The sequence below is a fragment of the Budorcas taxicolor genome, chromosome 4 (assembly GCF_023091745.1).
Source record: "Budorcas taxicolor isolate Tak-1 chromosome 4, Takin1.1, whole genome shotgun sequence".
Classification (NCBI taxonomy): domain Eukaryota; kingdom Metazoa; phylum Chordata; class Mammalia; order Artiodactyla; family Bovidae; genus Budorcas; species Budorcas taxicolor.
In genome coordinates, this window is record NC_068913.1 from 86,727,547 (window position 1) to 86,749,173 (window position 21,627).

The 21,627-nt window shown below is 38.3% G+C and overlaps 1 protein-coding gene across 1 annotated transcript in view; it reads left to right on the forward strand.

The window, feature by feature from the left end:
• KCND2 (potassium voltage-gated channel subfamily D member 2) overlaps positions 1–21,627 on the forward strand; it is a 549,616-nt gene that overhangs the window by 179,103 nt on the left and 348,886 nt on the right. The gene's annotated exons all lie outside the window — the stretch shown is intronic.

Genomic DNA, 21,627 nt, shown 5'->3' on the forward strand with positions numbered 1-21,627 from the left:
GATTTATAAAGCACCTTTTATTATTTTCCCAACCCAATAAGCAAGAAAAGTTAAGGAGAATTTATCTTGTGATAAAAACATACAGCTCAAGAACAGACTACTTTCAGCAACCAAAGTCTATCTGGAACTGGGTTTAATTTGTATCCAAAACACCAACTGATCTCTCAACCCATACAGCTTATCAGAATCACCCTGTACAGGAAAGGGATGGCTTTTAGAAATACCCATTCCCCAGATGCCTGACATGCATCTGGTTTCTAATGAAACCAGGAATTGGTTTCATTAGAATTAAAACATGAAATTGGTTTCTAATGAGACTCTGGGAAAAATTGAAGGCAGGGGGATAATGGGACAATAGAGGATGAGATGGTTGGATGGCATCATCAACTCAATGAACATGAGTTTGAGCAAGCTCCAGGAGTTGGTGATGGACAGGGAAGCCTGGTGTGCTGCAGTCCATGGGGTCACAAAGAGTCAGATACAACTGAGCAACTGAACTGATACTGAATGGGACCCTGACATGGGTAATCTTTGATTAGTTTACCACGTGATGCTTCTGTTCATCTAGGCTTGAGAATCACTGGCTTCGCTTGACCTCAACTCACTACTCTCAATTGAGCAGCAGCATTTAGGTTAAAGAAGCAACTTTGAGTAACTGAAACTCTGAGAATGCTATCTAGCCTCCCACCTATAAGGGGCTGGACCCTTTTTTTTCACTTAATTGTTCCACCAAACATATCCATTGCTTTACTATCCTAACCATTGCTAAAATAGGCATTAAATTATTCGGGTAGGTAGCTCATTCGGTGAAAAAAGAAATCATGAGTTAAATCACTTGCTTAGCTAATTGACACTTTCTCTCTGCTGAAAATTCAGTCGGTTGGCCTTCCCTAAATCCTCTGTTGGTGAAATAATTTATCATTGTATCACGGAATCCCTCTGCCTTTTTAAAATATATAATTGAATATGAGTGACTCCCTGCATTATATTTTCCTCTAAAAAAGTCTTGTTCCTGTTGTCAAATTGGAACATATTGTACTTCCTATATATATCACCCACAAGTCATTTTTAAACCTGGATCACTGTCTATCCTGAAATAAAAGGGCTACTACCAGGGAGGGGCAACTTTTTCCTCCTGCAGCTCTTAAAGCTTCAAATTCCCATCTGCTATGCATTGCCAAAGTGGCTGCTAATGAATTTCTCATAGCTTCTGCATTTTTAGGAAGCAAAATTAAAATGACTGGTCAAAGAAAAGAAAGCCCTTTATTTGTAAGTGATGTCTGTTAAATTTCAGCATATTTAGAATGCAGATGAATCCCATTTGTCCTGGCAATGTGTTACAGGCATTTGTGTATACAAAGGAATCTCGTTTTAATGCAATTGACTAAGCAATAGGATCTAATATGAAGCCTCTCTTGGAGCTGAGCCAAAATATGTTCTTGGCTATTGGAGCACCTTAATTGACAAGGCAGGAAATGGCAGTGGTAGGAAGTTTTATACATGCAATTGACCCTGGAACAACATGGGTTTGAACTGCATGAGTCCATTTGTATGAGGGTTTTTTAAAACAGTAAACACAACAGTACTACATGTCTGCCACTGGTTGAACCTCAGGGCTGAACCTCAGTTACAGGGGAAGCACAGTACATGGATCTTCCTCTGCAGGGGACGGCTCCTCTAAACCCTTCATTGTTCAGAGGTCAGCGGTAAGTGTGTGTGTGTGTGTGTGTGTGTGTGTGTGTGTGTGTGTGTGAGGTGGTGTGTTCCTTTCCCTCAGTGTGGTCTCCTCACAGCAAAGATCTGAAATCATGGACCAGTGTTACAGTTCAGTTACATCTCAAGGTTTTATTAAGCAGACAGCAAACATTACACCACAAAGAAGTGAGGGCTGGCTGACCCAAAGAAGTGGCCTCAACCCTACTGGGCTTCCCTTTTTGTACTTTCTGTCTCCTCCCACCGGAGCCTGATTGGTTCTGTGTTGTGAAGATAGGGCTCATACTTGCCATCAGTCAGGTATGTGTTTTTTCTCACCAGAAGTTACCACTGTAGTCCTGGAATTTTTCCTATGTTCTCTTTCTCCAGGGCTTTCTTAACCATCGTTTTGGACTCACCTTTTTTCTACTGACTACCTAAGATACATACACACACACACACACACACACACACACACACACACACACACACATGTATTTAAGGATATAGAAAAAGTTAAAAATACTGTAAAAAACTGATGGCTACAACTTATAGTCAGGATCTAAGAGTGAATTCCATTAATCATCAGCGTTTTGACTGATTTAGAAAAAATAAACATGGCTGGCCTAAGTAAACTTCACTGCCAGAAAAAAAATTTTAGAAAGATACTTTTTTTCTCCCCTTCCCTAACCCCTACTAACTAGACCCTGAGCAAAGAATTGGGAAGTTAAGGTCATTAGCTTTGCATAATGGTAAAAGTACAGTTCTCTGAATTTGAGTTCTGGCTTTGTCAGTTTCTTGCAGTTTGGCCTTAAGGAATTTTCTAATTTAAATTTCTTTTTTAAAATTTATGTTGGTGTTGTTATGAGTACAATATACAATTAATGCATTCAAAGCCTATAGTTAGTGCCTTGCATAGAATAATTTCTCTGTGGCTAGTAATGATTAATACTGCACTGCAAGAGAGATATTTTCATAAGTAGACATTATACCAATTTTACTTTTATAATATTCAGAGATTTAAAATTGCAGAAAACAGAAACAAAGAATTTATTGGAACACAGTACCTCGTTGCAGTCAGGAGGTCAGTAGAGGAGACTCAGTATACGATTGCGTGATTGGTTGAAGGGGCTCAAGAATTATTTGTAGAATTAATGAAAATAGTTCTTGATAGGATGGGAAGGGAAAAGGAAGAGTTTGGCAATGGTGTGTCTCAGAAGAGCAGTTTCCCAGGCACTTAATGAGATGAGCTTCACCTAACTAGTTGCAAGCCACTCATACATACACTGAATGCTCAGTAGTCAAGGACAACTTCAGTAGAAGAGACGCATATTCGTCTTGAGTGGAGAGAGAAGTGTCTCAAAAGACATTTGATCAGCCTGCAAGTAGACAGTGAAACAAAATCCATAATCTTGTCATCTGTCTTTTGATGACTAAGGAGGTGGGATACATTTTCATTTTCTGAGTATAGATAAGAAGGAAAAAATAAGCTCAAATTTAAAAATATATATATTATAAAGACCAAAGGAAGAGAACACTGTCCTCAAAATGATTTCCGACATGTATATGCCACTCAAAACTGTTAACATAGGAATCAAGCATTCATTATATAATTTGGCATATATAAAATCATGCGCTTTGTGAGACAGAAATGTCTAAGAGAACAAATTCCAGTGCTGAGTAATTTAGTTACAGCAATAACAATATATTATAATTTTATAGTAATTATGGTTAATATAGTGACAGGTATTTGATCCTATAAAAAATAAAATATATCAATAAAATACATAATGGTAAGAATGAGATATGACTAACATATGGAAGAATGAGATATGACTGACATACATATTAAGTTATGAGATTATACTTGACACTATTAGATTTCCTAATCATAGCATGTGCAATTCAATGATTTGCCACTTTAGTTAGTGACAGGTGTGGCTAACGGAGGGGTGGTGCTCAGCCAACAACAATAATGTCAGTGTCCTTTATGTGTGAACTGAGCACTGTTATCATATTGTGATAATAATTGTAAATATAGATAATTATCTCTCTGTTAGAGATGATGAAACTTTGGGTCAGAAAGCTTAGACAATTTATTTTGCATAGAAGTCCAGGGCAAAGACCTCGTCTCTTGTCTGTGGCCAGGACACTTCAGCCTTTCCTGTCAAATGACTGCTCACATGACATCCCTGCTGAAAATCAGTTTTCTGTTTTGAATATTGAAGAACTGGACATGTTCATCACAGCACTGATTTGTAAGGAAAGCAGTGTGAAAGTGTTTAAAACATTTACCATATATTATTGGGTCTGACCGTGAGGACACTTAGAGTCTTTTTCCGAAACTCCACTGATGATTGTTCATTTTCAGCCAGGTTTAGAGCTCACTGTTTATAAATGCTATTTGATGAGAACCTGACATGAATCACCTTGATCTTAGTTTACAAAGAATTCCTGCTTTTGGTTAGGACCATATGAATACCAGTCATCATTTCAGGCTGTTCCCTCGTTATGGAGGTACCACACTTTGAATTGCTAGGCTGGTCTACTTATAGCCTCGATAGCAAGGTAGAACTCCTCCATGCACAATCTTGGAACCAGCCAGCCCAGCACAAATGCTCCTCCCCAGAAAAGGGGTGGGAGCTCTGGACTTGCACTCACTTTTTAAGGAGTTGTGCACGGTGAGGGCACCACCTGTCAGAAGTGGCTTCTGGGAGATTCAGTGCAGAGAAGCAGCAGGAAGACTGTGTGGTAGAAGGCTGTTCAGTACATCCTCCGTGCACAATCTTTAGGAAAATTACTAAGTTCAAAGTGCTAAATGTAGAAAAAGAGTGAAGGGGTGGATCCTCTCATCTGGGCCTGGCATATGTACCATGGTTGGAGCTTTGCATACTCTAATGCAGATATGCCAAAATCTGTTCCCTCTTTATGTTCTAAAGTGATCTAAATATCCTCGTGAGCCTTGCCATTCTGGCTGGTTGAAAATAAATACAAGGTTCTCAAGCTTTCCTTATTTAAAACCTTTTGTTGTTGTTCTTCAAAACATTTTGAAACAGTCTCAAGAGAATATGGGATCAATTCAAATCCAAAAAATCCCACTCAGTGCTGTTTTTCCCTTATCTCCCTCCTTCATCAGTGCAGTTATCTTTATGAGACTGGAAAAGGATCTGTTTTCCTAGGGCTAACTTCTGAGTTTGGACTGGTTCCACCCTCGTGTGTTATGGTGAGTCATGTTGTTGGGGTGCCCTTTTCTGTGGGTCTCGGGCCTTGGTGACTGCTGAGGCATTTCTATCACTCTTTGGTTTTCATCTGTTACCTGTTAGTAGCCTCTATCGCCAAAACTATCCAATGAGGATAACCATGATGTTCTCATTCTTCCATGCTGGTTCTCTGGACTCTGCTTCTTTAACTAATGCTGTAAACCTGAGGCTAAGATCCTTCCTCCATCCAGGCTCCTGTTTTGCATTCGCTAGCCTGTCGCCTTAGATCCTTGGTTACTGGGCTTGCTGTGAATGCAGCTACTTGGCAGCCCTCTAGTCTTCAACTTAGTTTCCCCCACGCTGTACCCATTGGTACCCTGTGAGATTTGGGAAATTTTTTCTACTCCAGGAGTCAACATGGAATGCTCAGTCGCTCATGTCTGACTCTTCACAGCATCGTGGACTGTAGCCCACCAGACTCCTCTGTCCATGGGATTTTCTAGGCAAGAATACTGGAGTGGGTTGCCATTTCCTCTTCCAGGGGATCTTCCTGACCCAGGATTGAACCTGCATCTCTTTTGTAGGCAGGCAGATTCTTGACCACCGTGCCACCTGGCAAGCCCCAAGATAGAATATCAGAGTCAATTCACCTCACTGCTCAGGGATGTCATTATCCCCAGTATCTGCCACCCAGTCTTAATCAGAGGTAGAAGGACAGGCTCAGAACAGTTTGTCTCAATTGGCTATTGAATTTTAATAGTAAAGGGCTGGTTAATGATAACAATGTATCACGAAATCTTCAGAAGGAAAATTTGTGAACCATTTATTTTGTGTGTGGCAGTTCTAAATGACTGGTTTTTCAAATCAGTACTTTTCAGTGGAAACAACTTGACCAAAAATTTGTCACAGACTTCAAGACCCACTGAAAAATGTTTAATGGGAAAAACTGCTCAGGGAAGTTTGTAAGGGCACACTGAAGGCATTCTGTCCTAGGACTCATTCCTTGTTGATGCTTCCCGCAGACATTTCTGAATTGTTGCTATTTGTGTAGCTTGTGGTCTGCTGTATACAGGACTTCTCTCAGAAGCATTGTGGGTTACACCTTTAGAAAAAGAAAAAGATGCAAACCTTTTGCCACAGGATTTTCCCAAACTCATCTGGTTAGTTTTCACCACCTTATAGCTTTTAAATGGAGACCTTAGTGTCAGACCTCTGACTTTACTTCTCCGCCTCCAGCTACCTCCCCTAGACCAGACTCAGTTCCTTGACTTCCTCTTTCACAGAAGTCTTCCTGTTAGTCTTGTTTCCTCGTCTAAAAGTAGTGTGGGCCCTTCTTTCTAACCTGAGACCATACAGTTGGAAGGGTTTATGGCAAATATGATTTATTCATTAGCTCAATACTGTTTAAAAGATTTCCCTAGACTCTGAGGGAGGCAGTTCTTTGGAGATATCAGAAGTCCATTGTCAGACTATACCTTCAACTTAACCCCTAAAGTAAGAGCATCCTGCCGTCTTAAATATCAGTCTTACAGATCACACCTAAACTGATATTTGAGTTTGTTATTTGTTTTTCTCCCAGAAAGCCGCTTAGAGTCTCCATATATTCTAAGCACAATGACCCCCATTTAAGATGGAAGACAGTTGAAACTGAACTAACTTGTCTTCCTTTACCCTCCTTGACGGACAGGAAATATTTCTCACTCTCAAAGAACCAACCTATTACCATGTTGGCTGGCTCTTAAAGCAAAATGATACATTTTATTGCCTTGTTTACTAACCCTTCCTGTTCTGGTACATACTGCTGGCATTTTAAATTTTGGCTTTCTATCAAAAGCAAACTGCTTCTTATAGTGATTTTGCTCTTTATTTTCTGTCAGAGGATTTGAACTCTACTTGAACACAATAAGATATAATCATTTTGGATATATTAATTCCCACATTCTTTTAAGATAAACTTGCTTGTTTCCCACTAAGCTTAACTATAAGGCGCTTTTCTTAATTCTTCTCATGGATAAAAATTAATTGGTGTGTGTGTGCTCAGTCATGTCTGAGTCTTTGTGACCCCCTGAACTATAGCCCACCAGGCTCTCTGTCCTTGGGATTTCCCAGGTAAGAACACTGGAGTGTGTTGCCATTCTGTTTCAGGGGATCTTCCTGACCCAGGAATCAAACCCATAATACCTGTGTCTCCTACATTAGAGGCAGATTCTTTACCCACTGAGCCACCTGGGTTTGCTGTTTAGTGCTCAGCTATGTCTGACTCTTTGCAACCCCATGGTCTGTCCATGGAATATCTCTAGACAAGAATACTGGAGTGGGTAGCCATTCTCTTCTCCAGGGGTCTTCCTGACCTAGGAATCGAACCCTGGTCTCCTGCATCGCAGGCAGACTCTTTACATCTGTGCTGCTAGGGAAGCCACCTGGGAAGCCCATTTAAGTGGTAGGTTATCCTATAGGCTTCTGAGAAAATGGTTATTGACTCTGTGTTTCTGAAGTTCTCGCGATATCTATGCCATTGACAAACTGTAATGTCTTCTGTTGATATTGATGCCAAAGTTAATGTTATTTCAATGGAAACTTGACTCTCAAGTCAGTGAAGCGTCGTAGCTATGAAGCTTTGGGATCAGAACCTTGGGAATTCAAGCCCTAGCACAGCCACCATTGGGTTTGTAACTCTGTGCATGTTAATAATGTCTCTAAAGTTGTCATTTCCAAATTGTAGATGGTATTAACCTCTTGACGAAACTGAATGAAGCCCACATGAGATAAAACATACGAAGAGTCTGGTTCAACATAAGACCTATAGGAAAAGAGTGAATATGTTTATCCAGTGGTTTGTCAGATACAATTCAGAGCAACCAATTAAGATGATGCTATCAGCATTGCCTTGCAAATCAATCACAAGTAATTAAAGTAGTGGGATATTTTGGTCATAATCTCTTCTGTTAATGGTGGTGAGCCTAACCCTGAAAGCTAAGAACAGATGCCATAGGAAGAAAGATGCATTTGATCTAGAGGTTTTTTTTTTTTTTTTTTTTGGTAATGTCTCCAGAAATAGATCCCCTCTTTAATAAACAATCCATCCCTACAGATGGATTTGACCTCATCTTTCATTTCATAAGCAGAGACCAAAAATCAGCCCCATATAGGAAATCTGAACCCAGCTACTAAAGAAAATAATTGGAGGTATCACAGTAAATGGAATTAAAAATAAATTGTCAGCTTACTTGACAATATTTGTGAAGTCAGGTTTATTCTACCACTTAATCTAAAGGCAAATAAGTGAAGGACATTTTTTTTTTCCTCCACAGCTTTAAGACAGAGCTATTTTGTCCTTTAGTTTGGCATGCATCTTGCTAGTTTACTTCCACAGTTAATATCTGCTGCTATCACAGATCTGTGTTGGAAAAAAGAAAACATTGCAAGACAAAGTTTACTCAAAGTGGGGAAATTTGATTCAATCTTTCTAGTAAAACTTCAGAATTGTTTCTCTCTCCCTATTGTTTTTCAAAGGTATATATAATTAGTTTTCTTTGTATTGCAAATTTGTATATTGTTTCCTCTTCTTTATGCTCTTCTCTGCTATGTTTATATTTATGTAACAGGTGCAAACTGAGCATATAATAGAGTGAAAAACACAGTAATAAACAATAATATCTTGGCTCAGCCCCTCCATCTAGGTTGCTAGAAATTCATCTTGCCCTATTCACTCTCATTATAAAGAACATTTTGCAACTTTGCAAAGGAATATTGGAATGAAAATACACACATACACACACACAGACAGCATTCTCAAGGCCACAGATTTGTAATTCTTGCAGGAGGCAATGTTTCTCAGCATCTATTCAATAAACAGCTATCTGTGGGGTAGTTAATATCCAAAGCAATATGGCATACAGTGATGAAAGAGTTGAAGCAAACGCTTGAATTCTACCTTCATGTTGACCCCAGTGCCGACATCACCTGTTTAATTGCACCTACCACTGCTGTATGTTCTAGCCACTTTTATACTGAAGACATTTTCTATTTTCTATCACAGTATTGTCTCTGTAACTTAACTCTCCTAAGAGTCTCTCTTTGTTATTTTGGAGAAGGAAATGGCAACCCACTCCAGTATTCTTGCCTGGAGAATCCCGTGGATGGAGGAGCTTGGTGGGCTACAGTCCACAGGTCGCAAAGAGTCAGACACGACTGAGCAACTTCACTTTCACTTTGTTATCTAGCACAGCAAAATCTCACTGTGAGTGTGCTTGCAGAGCCCCATCCCGTGATTCTATACTGCGCCATTCACCCAAGTCACATCATCGTTTTTAGAGATATACTGGAAGCACAGCTGCATCATGTTTCCTCCTCGCTTGTGAGGAGCAGGCAAATCAGCCTTCTCAATCACTTCATCTGCTACACCATTCTTTTTTATTCCTTTTTAAATTCCCTACTAAATTTCAGTAAATTTCTTTTACATTCTTCTGTCTCTCCCTTATAGTCTTCCTCCCTTCCTGTTTCATTTTCATTTTTTATGACTTGCCAATTTTATTTTGGAAGTAAGAGAATGACCTGCAAATAGTACTGACTTCTCTTGTTCAGTCACTCAGTCCTGTCTGACTCTTTGCAACTCCTTGGACTGCAGCATGCCAGGCTTCCCTATCCTTCACTATCTCCCAGAGGTTGCTCAAACTCATGTCCATTGAGTCAGTGATGCCATCCAACCATCTCATTCTCTGTCACCCCCTTCTCCTTCTGCCCTCAGTCAGAGTCTTTTCCAGTGAGTTAGCTCTTCGCATCAGGTGGCCAAAGTATTGGAGCTTCAGCTTCAGCATCAGGCTTTCCAATGAATATTCAGGGTTGATTTCCTTTAGAATTGACTGGTTTGATCTCCTTGCTGTCCAAAGGACTCTCAAGAGTTTTCTCCAGCACCACTGTTTGGAAGCATCAATTCATGGGCCTTCTTTATGGTTCATGTCTCACATCCATTCATGATTACTGGAAAAACTGACTTATCTATTTATATGTAAATTATCTTAGGTGAATCAATAATGGATTGTATTCTTAAAATTAATAAGAAAGTATCTCCTAGGTTTAAAATGAAAAGAGCACATAATTAGGTTTGTATTCAATCATAATGCTTCAATGAATGAAGGGAAGAAAAAAAATAACAATTAAACTCTATTTCTTATAATATTTACTTAAACTGAAATATATTCTCTATATGTCAACCTACCCAAAATATAAAATCCTATCCAAATTTCATTTTTGTAACACTTGTATGTCTTAAAGACAAAGGTATTCATTTAGTAAAAATCAAATGGAAGAAAGAATTTAGAAATTCTTCATGTTCTATGAGACTTCTATAGCATTGAAAAGTGATTTACATGTTAGCATTTTCAAGATGCTGATGATCGATTTAATTTTGGGCTTGACTCTTAAAACTGAAATTACCAAGCTAAATTTAAATGTTGTAATCAATCTTCCTGCAGCCGTAGAATACACTACTCTCTTTGGAAAATATCGTCAGGGGCAATGTACTGTTTGTTTACAGGTCTCCCTTGCGTTTATAATATTACTTCTTTTAAGTGGGAAAAAGCTCCATGGGAGATACCTTCATTGCCAAGTGTACGTGATGAATACAGAAAACTCCCGGTTCGGCATTGCAAGCTCATCATGTTCTCTCAAGTTTACTTTGCTGGAGAGAGCGGCCTCTGAGCAGATCCCCTAGTGTCTCCCAGTGCCTTTGTCACAGTTTGCTTCCTGCTTATTTTACCTAAGTCAGTGTCATTGGGTGGTTTTGGTCATAAACCAGCATCTGCTGCTATTTCACACATATTTAAATTACATAAGGACCCCAAGTTCCTAGGCTATAGCACATAATTCTTTCTCTCAGCCCTTTTCCCACATACTCTGCCACAGTTCAGAAATGTCCTATTGTAAGCAGAGCCTTGTCACTCTACCCCTCTGGGCTGCACTGCACGCTCAAACATCATTCAGCGGACCAGATGTCTTCATGAATTTTAGTCTGCACCTTGGACTGACCACTTTTTGTCTCCAGATGAGAAAACTCTTCAGACCATTAACATCCACAAATGGGAAGGACTGAGCTTGGCAAATCAACATTTCACCCACTATTCTAGCAACGCCATGTGCTACCCTAGCAACACCAAGGCTCCAGTATTAAGGATAGTAAATTGTGAATGAATTATTAAAAGCTGGCAATGAATGTGTATTTTTTACATGTGAAGCAAATATGAGAGTCTAAGAATAGGAAAATGTGTGAGAAAATCTTTATCCATTTTTGTAAGAACCTTTGTATGAAAGAATTCTTTGAATCTGTTAAAAAGATAATACTGATTAATTTTAAAAATTCAGATTCTTTTTTTTTGTTTGCTGCTAGAGTGAGTTTTACTTCATTGGTATTGTGGCTCTTTTCTCACATAGTTATAGAGAAATATATATATGTATATATTTTATCATATTTATAGAGATACCAGTTATCTAATAATTGAAAAAGACGCCAATATCTCTCTCTCCCTCTTTTTAGTCTTTGACATATCTGAAAATCTTTCAAAATTGTACATTTTTGTAACGTGTATCCTTCTGTATGATCATACAATCACCTCTGTTTCCATTTTGTATAACAATGATCTTAATTATAAAGTAAATCTGGCAAGCTCTAGGTACTTCAGTTGGTTTACATCTTATTTGAAAATGTTGGGAATGGAAACAGTAAAAATATAAAGCAACATCTATGAAATTTTCAGAGCTATATTTTTCAATTTGAATAATATACATACTGCAACATAGGGCATTTAAACAAAACGAATTTATCATATTCTAATGTGGATATCAACACATTCTTTAAACATCTCTACAATTAAAATTCTATAAAACCAAGTCAACAGGTAACTGCCTTAGTTGATGCCGTGACGGCTACTAACAGTGTACTGCTTAATAGCTAACAGGGGCAACATTCTGTAGAGCAATCGATTCCAATATACTGTAATAAACGCTATGATAAAAGAGGTTACAGATGCTACTGAAGCAGAATTGAACAATGATGAAGTGTCGAAACAATAGCATTAAATGGCAGGAACAGAAAGTGAATATCACAAGAAAAGAAAGAATTTCAGTCAAAGAGGATAACATATGTGATGACTAGGAGTCTGGAGAGAAAGATATTTAAGAAACTGAAGATATGCTTAACTTTATCATGAAGTTTGATGTAGCTGTGGTAAATGACAAAAGAGGAAGAGGTTAAGAGGGTCCAATTAGGAAGAATCAAACCATGCGAAAGCGTTTGGGACTTTATATTGAGGGCAGTGGAGAACTGCTAAAGAACTGTAAGGGAGTTAACTCTGGCTGTAGGAGGGATAAACTGGAAGGAGACTGGTGTAGTGCATGACATTCAGGCACATTTGGAATAATTTGATTGAGAGATGTTTTCTGAACTAAATTAGAGCACTGGTGATGGATTTTCAATCAAAAGAAAAAAATTGAAATTAATTTATAACTTACTTGATTTCTTACCTTTAAGTGTAGACTATCAAAAGAGCACAGACACTCCTAAAACATTTCTTAAAAGTCCTCTGTTTGCTTCTAAATTTGTAACCTCTATTCCTTCTGATTCTCCAACACAACCAAACTCAAAGTGAGGTTCACTGACCTCTAGGGCTCCCCCAGGACATTTCTGGGAATTCAAAGATCAAATCTAATTTCATATTATTAAGATGTTATTTTTTTCCCTACTGTGTTGGTCTTATTACTAATGGTGCAAAAGCAATGTTCGGTAAAACCTTTGATAGTTTTGCCATAGTCACTTGTAGTCATTATATTCCTCACTTGCAAAAGAAGCCTTTGAAAGCCAGTAAATTACTAATTTTAATAATTAGTAATTTAATTAGTAATTTCAACCCTTGGGTACTCATCTTTTTAATAATCTTGTGACCAAAAAGAACTTGCACTCCATATGAATTGTCTCAGGGAGGGGAGGTAGAAGGGGAAAAAAAACAAACTTGTGTGGTTGTCTTCAGTTGTGAGCTGAACTAGACAATTTTTTCTTAGAGCTTCATCTTTACCTGAAAGAGCAAGATAGACAAACTTGTGATTGTTCAGATTTGGTTGTCTGGCTGACATATCAAAATATGAATAAAATGAACCCTTCATGTGAAGAAAAACTACTGACAATATTTGTTATCAATAATAAAATTCACATTTTCTGGTGAAAATCAGAAAGTTGAAAAACTCGTGTCTGTCACTATAAGATTGACATCTAACAAAGACATTCTTGATGGGACTGGAATATTTTTTAAGTATGACTTTTTTATTTAGTATAATGAAATATGTCAACATTTGGAAAATCTGTCTCAATGAATTAATGTTTTCCAAATGACCTAGATATGATTTTACAAACTTATATGTAGATAACAGATCCATTCAAAGTGAAAGCTGAATCAATGGATTTTAATGTTACAGAGTCCATCTCACTGATGGGTGTGTTCATGTGCTAGGGCTGCCATAACATAATATCACAAACAGGATGGCTTAAGCCACAAGAATTTGTTTTCTCAAAGTTCTGACCATTGTTTATCCAACCAAGATCAAGGTGCCAGCAGATTTGATTTCTCCTGAGCCTTCTTTCCTTGACTGGCAGATGGCCATCCTCTTGCTACGTCCTCACAGGGACTTTTTCATCCCTGTTATCTCTCTCCTTTTTACAAGGTTACCATTCACTTTATAGCAGAGCTTTACACTTAAAACCCCATTTAATCTTAGTTGCTTCTTTGAAAGCTCTATGTCCAAAAACAGTCACAATGGGGTTAGTGCTTCAAACATAAATTTGGAGGGACATGATTCAGTTTATAACAGTCTGTTTTCAGATTCCATATTGAAATCAACTTTTAAGCATCTACCACTTCCCAAGTTTTGGTCTAGTACTGAAGCATATCCATAATTATCTGATAAAGCTGTTGAACTACTATTCCCTTTCTCAAATATATATTTTTGTGAAGCCAGATTTTCTTCACATACTTCAAACAAAACAGAGTATAAGAGAATGAATGCATATATCCAGCTGCCTATATTAAGCCACACATTTGCAAAATGTACAACAATGCCTCTCTCCCACTGATTTTTTACTTTCAAAGATATTTATCATAAAAACATGCTTTATAAATAACCCATGGAATTTTTCTTTTATTTTTAATGAATCAATACTTTTAATCTTAATATCTAGCATGATTAATATCTGTAACCACAATGCACATAAACAAAAGCTGTTTTGGGTTCTCATTACTTTCTAAGTGTCTGAAGGGTTATTTGGACCAAAAGGTTTAACATGTACAGCTTTAACATGTATAGCTTTAGCTATGAGACTTTATAACTTGTGGTTACCCTGAAGATGATTCATCAAAGTCAAAGAACAAGTAAGAAGAAATCGGCAACTGATTTAAAAAAAAAAAATTTGCCTGAGAAATACTTGTATTTAAAGGTCAGGTAGAGAAGAATGAGCTGGTAAAGAATGAAAGGAAGACCTACATTTTGTGAGGTGCTATACTGAGATCTAGGTACGCTGAAAAAGGCAAAACAAACATGGTCCATGCTTCTACTGAGCTTACAGTTCAATGGAAAAAGGGGGGAAATTTTGGGGGGGAGAAGGACCAGGAAAACTAGTTTTAAGGAGGAAGAGGTGAGTATCGATTACTGCAGAGAATACATCTAGCTAAGGACAAAAAAGTACTCCCCGTGGAGTTAAGGGGGTTGGTCATGGTGAGCTTGTTGAAAGCAGAGTTAGTGGGTATGGAATGGTTACAAGACCCTGAGGATTCTGCCTTTTTAGCACTCAGAAAATGGGTCATCATCCAGTCCTCTCTCAGATGAGAAAGGAGAACTGTCCAGTCTTTGAGGGAAGGAAAGTTTCTGGGTTAATCAGCCTCATCATCAGTGTTTGGTGCCTATCACCCTATGTTTCTCTCACTTTAATCACCGCTCCCTCTCTGTCTCTTTCATAAACACGCACACACAACACACACAGTCCTCCATTCACAACTGTTCCTGAGACCTTAGATTAGGATGCAGTGGTAGGAAGGGTATTACTTCATTCAACAACATAAATCCCTGTTGATCAGTTCTAATTCCTAAAGCCCATGGCCTCAGGATGAATCTACATTTAATGCCACTAAATGTATGCTCATTCATCCTAGATGAATCCTAGAAGACATCTCCTGAATCAATCAAAACATTAATATTTTCACTATGACAGATCTTCAAATATTTAAAGACAGTCATTTCTTATCCTTTTAGTATTTTGTTCTCTAATGTAAATATCACCAATTCTTTCAAGCAGTTCTCAGACGACAAGATTTGTATTACTCCATTCATCCTGATACTATGTTAATGCCTCTATAAAGATTGCCCAGATTGCATACTGTATTTCTTCAGGTGTGTTTACAATTATATATGCCCATTGGAACTATTACACCTCTTGAAATAGAAACTACAGTGTTTTTAATAACTTGAAGAAACATCATAAATGTACATTTACTTGTCTCGCATGGCAAGGATAATGCCATGCTAGACAAGGATAATGTTTTGTAGAGACATTTAAAATGGAATATCATTCATACCATATATATATGTGCGTGTGTGTGTGAATATAATATACAGAAGGAGATCAGCCCTGGGATTTCTTTGGAAGGACTGATGCTAAAGCTGAAACTCCAGTACTTTGGCCACCTCATGCGAAGTGTTGACTCATTGGAAAAGACTCTGATGCTGGGAGGGATTGGGGACAGGAGGAGAAGGGGATGACAGAGGATGAGATGGCTGGATGGCATCACTGGCTCGATGGACGTGAATCTGAGTGAACTCCGGGAGTTGGTGATGGACAGGGAGGCCTGGCGTGCTGCGATCCATGGGGTTGCAAAGAGTCGGACACGACTGAGCGACTGAACTGAACTAAACTGAACTGATACTTGTATATGTGCACACTTTCCATTTTTAGAGAACAATTTGAAAATAGCTTTTAAGAGAAATGAAAATAGTTGTAATGTTTCGCCAAGTAACACCATTCCTGATAATTGATTTTATAGGGATAGTTTTAAAAAGGATAAGCCCTCTGCCATTGCCTGAGCTTGACCATCTTTGTCTCTGTCCTGGAGAACTGTTCGTTTCATCTGCGGTCTCTTCCTTGTTAGTCTGTCTACTGCTTTATTCCCAGACGTGTTAAGTCCCAGTTTAGTCATTTCACCTTTCTACTTCAAAACCCTCCAGTGGTTCCCCATCAATTGCAAAGACAAATTTCCTAACCCGATATCCACGGCCTTTCACAGTCTGGATCCTGCCTGTTTCCATATCCATCGCTTACTATTGCCCAACTCCCCCTCCAAGCTTCAGTCATACGGTGGGTAGGAGGGTCTTATACCTCCAGCTCTGACTTTTTAAGAGGATGAAGGAAGGGGACTTGAGGGTGAGAAGAGGATCATAATCAGTATTATCTGGAAGTTTTTCAAACTGTAGAGGTCCCTCTCCCATTTCTCAGAAATACTCATATCCCGCAACCAGAGGTGGTAACCCCTTGTCGAGCGTCGTGGCAGTGTTAAGCCATTGTGAACAGAGAGTGTCATGTCCTTTGGTTGAATTAAAATAGATAAGAGACGGAGCCGCACTGCTCTCCCTGTCTGTGTGCCGTGTAAAATCCAAATCTCTTCAGAATTCTGTTCAAATATTACCTTTTCTCTGAAACTCTGTCTTCTGTCACCAGGGGTTACATACACATTGTATTCATTTGAGCTATTTCAGACAGCTATTATTTGGTCATTTTTAGCCCTCAGGACACTCAGTGTAATATGGTTCAGTCTACTAGCAGATCTCTGAGCACATCTCTCACTGCATTTAATCCCTTGTTTATAAATAAGTCTGTCTCCCACTTTGTTACCTCTGGAACATAGAAAACACATTGTATTCCTGATAGCTAGCACTATTACCTGGCATGTAGTAAATGCTTGATAAATGAGTATTGGATGAAATGATGACGGCATGTAGTAAATGCTTGATAAATGACTATTGGATGAAATGATTAATTTTAAAATATATATATATAGACTAATACTCAATGGTAGAAGTAATATGACATTTTATAATCATCAAAATTAGTTCAGTATTGAGACCATGAGCAAACATGCAGTAATACTTGTAGTATAACAACAGGATTAAAACATAAGATGGTTTATGCAACAGACAAAGTTTGAAAAAAGCATGAAATGTTAAGATAAGTGATGAGATTATGATAATTTTATAACTGAGAAATTATGTTCTTTTAACAATATTTTTAAAAGAAATGCATTTTTAAGTTTTGGTTAAATACAGGTGGAGTTTCTCTGGTGGCTCAGATGGTAAAGAATCTGCCTGCAATGTGGGAGATCTGGGTTTGATCCCTGGGTTGGGAGGATCTCCTGGAGAAGGGAATGGCAGCCCACTCCAGTATTCTTGCCTGGAGAATCCCATGGACAGAGGAGCCTGTTAGGCTACAGTCCATGGGGTCTCAAAGAATTGGACATGACTGAGTGACTAACACTTTCATTTTTAAATACAGGGTAGGCATGTGTCATACCTTTTGCTTACTGTTGAGGGCCTAGAACGTTATGTCTTTACATCTCCTTACATTTTCGTCATGCAGGTGTGTTATAGATGATCAACAACTGTTTGTTAAACAAATGGAAAATTTAAGTGCCCAAAGTTTAGGTAAGGGAAAAATAGCTAGAAAGTATTTGTTAAGGGGTTCCAGTGAATCAAAGCTAGACTTGCTTCAGTTGCATTTAGAAGAAGCACTGGTGAAACAATTAAAAATGGGTCCAGTGCTGTTGGAGGTCCAACTCCCTCAGATCCCCGACCTGTGTCCTAAAGGTGGTGATGAGGTCAAGCTTCCTGGGAGAGTTTAACTAAACCACAGGAGGGATCTACCAGAGAAAAGATAGCAAGTTCTTATTAGTTTTACTTTTTTCCTTTTCTCCTTTTGTGCAGTGGGTAAAAAACTATCAAAGGGAAAAAAAGCAGGTGTGCCCATGCCTGGAATTTTCATCTCTTTCGGTGCTGTCAGTGTAAGTTTTCACTGAAGCCCAGGGAGGCTGACAAATCACACTCCTGAGCCGCGGTTGTGAGCCCTTTCTCTCATAAGCAGGACCTTGTAGCACTTGGGTCTGAGCACAGGCTATGGTTCTAGGAAACACCATTTCTTCTTATTTTTCTTTCCTTTCTTGCATTTTACTTATTTTCCTATCCCAATTTTCTCTTCTGTGAACCATGCAGGAATTCATATGCAGGGAACTGAAAGAGAAACTATACTAAAAGGAGAAATGGTTAAGCCAAGAGCTCCTATTTTGGTTTGGAGTTTATTGCTTGTTTGCCTTTGGACGGTGGCCTCTTGTGGGGACACAAACTAGAGAGATTGTTAAAGCTCATGGGTCCCAATGTGATGCTTTGACCTAATTAGTTTATTTTCACTGCTGTGTAAAAAGATCTTAGAGAAAAAAATAGACCTTTCCAGGTGTGAGCTATTACCCTGAAATAGCATTTCCCACCTGCGTTCATCTGCAATCATTGTCCATTAGTAGATGTCAGAGGACACATTGTCTTCTACTTAAGACTCACAGGAGTGGCAGAATTTAAGAAAAAAGAAATGAGATGTATTTGCATCATAGGAAACTATTGACATCAAAGCTGTAGGAAGAAAACATGAATAATGTAGTGAATATTAAAATTTATATATAGAGACAATAAATTTTAGACTGTCTACCTTCCCATTCCTTATAGTTTGCATTATGTTTTCAAAAGCTTGTGTTTCTTAAACTTTGAAAGTAACTGGATGTACAGGAAGGACATCATCTCATTTTTACAAAAAATAGTATAAAGCACAAGGTAATGATGGTTGTCATAAATGGAGAACCTTGGTAAAAAATGAATTGTGCAGTCATACAATTTAGAACCAATCTAACCTTAGACTGAACATTAGTAATGATAATAATATTAATAACAACAGAATTCAGGAGAAATCTAAATAATTAAATTGAACTATAGTTCCTTCTGGAATATATAACACTTGTGTATACATTATGGCTGGCCTCAGTGGAATCCATCATTTCTACCCTTTCCCATTTTTCCGTTTCTCAATGAAGTATGTTGGTTCCATATTTGAGCAATGGAAGTGTTTTCTCAGCTTTCTTTAGCAGACTTTGCTGCCCCATGAAGGTGCTGTGTGCTATATTAAGGAAAATTAAGATCTGGAATTTAGATCCTCAGCCATGTGATACTTGGTCTAACCAGATGGAAATGTTAGGAAATTGGACTTAGAGTATGAGGGCTGAAATGTTGATCATAATAATTTAAAATATGACTACAGACTTGAGAAGTACAGAGCTTAAAAGGAAAAGAGACACAATAAAAGAAGGGAAGACCATTGGATTTTATTATACTTCTGAGATGGATAAACTATTGTTGTTATATATAAAAAGATTACAGTATTTCCAGTCAAAATTGGCTGTCATCACTGTTGACAAGCTTAAGGGGAGTACAAAAAAACAAATAGAGAGGAAACCCAGGGTAGAGTAGACAAATATTCTCATGGTAGATATTAATATGTACAGTGATTCAGGAATGAAGGGTAGTCTATAAATAAAATAATGATGATATGTAGTTTAGTTAGGAAATATAGAGTAGGAGATAAATAAAATAATTAGGTGGATTATGTTAATACAGTAATTAGAATGCAATATTTGATTAATAAGAGTTGTCCTATGAGTCATTTATAGACTTGTAACGGAAAGAAATCTCAGTGTACAAGCTCAGGTGTTGAAGTATGCAAGAAACAGTTTTCTATATTTTTCTCTAGCTGAACTTAATTTGTATTCTGGGCCCCAGTTCCATCAAGTGGCAGAAACTCAATCTCAATCAGCTTTCACCTACTCTCCTCCAGGACTGTGTCTACAAATTGCCAGGTGGGGGGCCATCTGGCCCTCTGTGTCATCAACTATCCCTGCTGGCACCTGCTGAGACGTCCTTCTTTCAGTCTGGTCTGTGGTCACTGGTCCTTGCAGGTTGCCACTGCAGCCTCCTTGTCCTCATTCCAAGGACACATTCAGTCTGCTGGCTCTCTGTGCATCTTTCACTGGAGAAATTTTGCTTCTCCTGTCCTGCCCTACACTAAGGACAACTCTGTGAGCTGCTCTTAGCCTATGCCTACTCAAGTCTTGCTTTTACAGAGTCCTGATTCATCTGAAGTTTTTGTCATTATTCTCTCAACACTGGATTTATTCCATGGACATTGATAAAGCAAACATCCTTTCTCAGCGATGTCTCAGTGATATCTAGACTCTTCTTTTTTGCCTCTCACTTTGTTTTTCTTCCTAGCCTATGGAATTTTGCCATGGAGAGGGAGCTAACATAGGAAGAACAGCTTTCATCTACACATTCTGCACTCTTCCAAATTGTTTGGGTTTTGAAACTCAAAATCCTATGGCTATGTTTTATCTAATTTTATTTCTGGCATGTTGGTCACTAATTGATACAATGAGAATGAAATATTCTAACTACCTGAATTAGGGGAAGGAGCATAAGATTAAAAAAAAAAAAGTACAAAAAGTCATGTTGGTAATATGATAATATTCTAACCTTCTAGAGCTAATTTTCAAGTAATCAGATAAACCTGTATTATGTATTTACATATATGCCACTGAACAGTATAGTAATTTGTTTTACCTGTTTCTTATCAGATACTGAACATACAGAGAATATGTTTCTAGATTTGAAACTATTGGTTTTTTGTACTAACCACTGGAAACAAACTGAAGCCATCACATTAGACTTCAGGTCTGTGTTGTCAGATTCTGAATGGCTAACAAATGTGATCCAACTTTATCCAGTAATAAAGTTTGGAGTGCCTTTAGGGATACATGCCTCTTAGATAATATTTCCTAAAAATCACTTCTCTGACTTGATGAATTAGAATTTGAAGAGTAGGGATTATGGATTGTGCTTCATAGTAAAAGTCTGAAAGATTTGACTTTTAATGATCATACAAGGTAAGGTATTTATTTTGGAAGTCAGATGAGCAGCTTGGCAACTTATTATGAAGCTGAAGGGACTTGAGGACCAGTCCACCTCCAATCAAAAGTGTCCACAGGCAGCCTCATTTTCTCCAGGAACAATTTGGGATTTGTGGCAGCAGAGGTCAAGTGCTTAATTTAGTACCCACAGTCTTATAGATATAAGTAAAAAATTCAATCTAGATGTCATCATGAGTTGGTCATAGTGGTGGAACAATTTCCTTATGCTCTCCTAGAACATCTTATGCTCATTGTTAGTACTCTTAGTGTATCCACTTGATAAAAATGTGTTCAATTTCAGTCAGTTCAGTCACTCAGTCATGTACAAATATTTGCGATCCCACGGACTGCAGCACGCCAGGCTTCCCTGTCCATCACCAACTCCAGGAGCTTGCTCAGCCTCCTGTCCATCGAGTCGGTGATGCCATCCAACCATCTCATCCTCCGTCTTCCTCTTCTTCTGTCTTCAATCTTCAAACCCTAGCATTAGGGTCTTTTCCAATGAGTCAGTTCTTCGCATCAGGAGGCCAAAGTATTGGAGCTTCAGCTTTAGCATCAGTGCCTCCAATGATATTCAGGACTGGTTTCTTTTAGGACTGACTGGTTTAATCTTTGTCTAAGGGACTCTCAAGAGTCTTCTCCAGCACCAC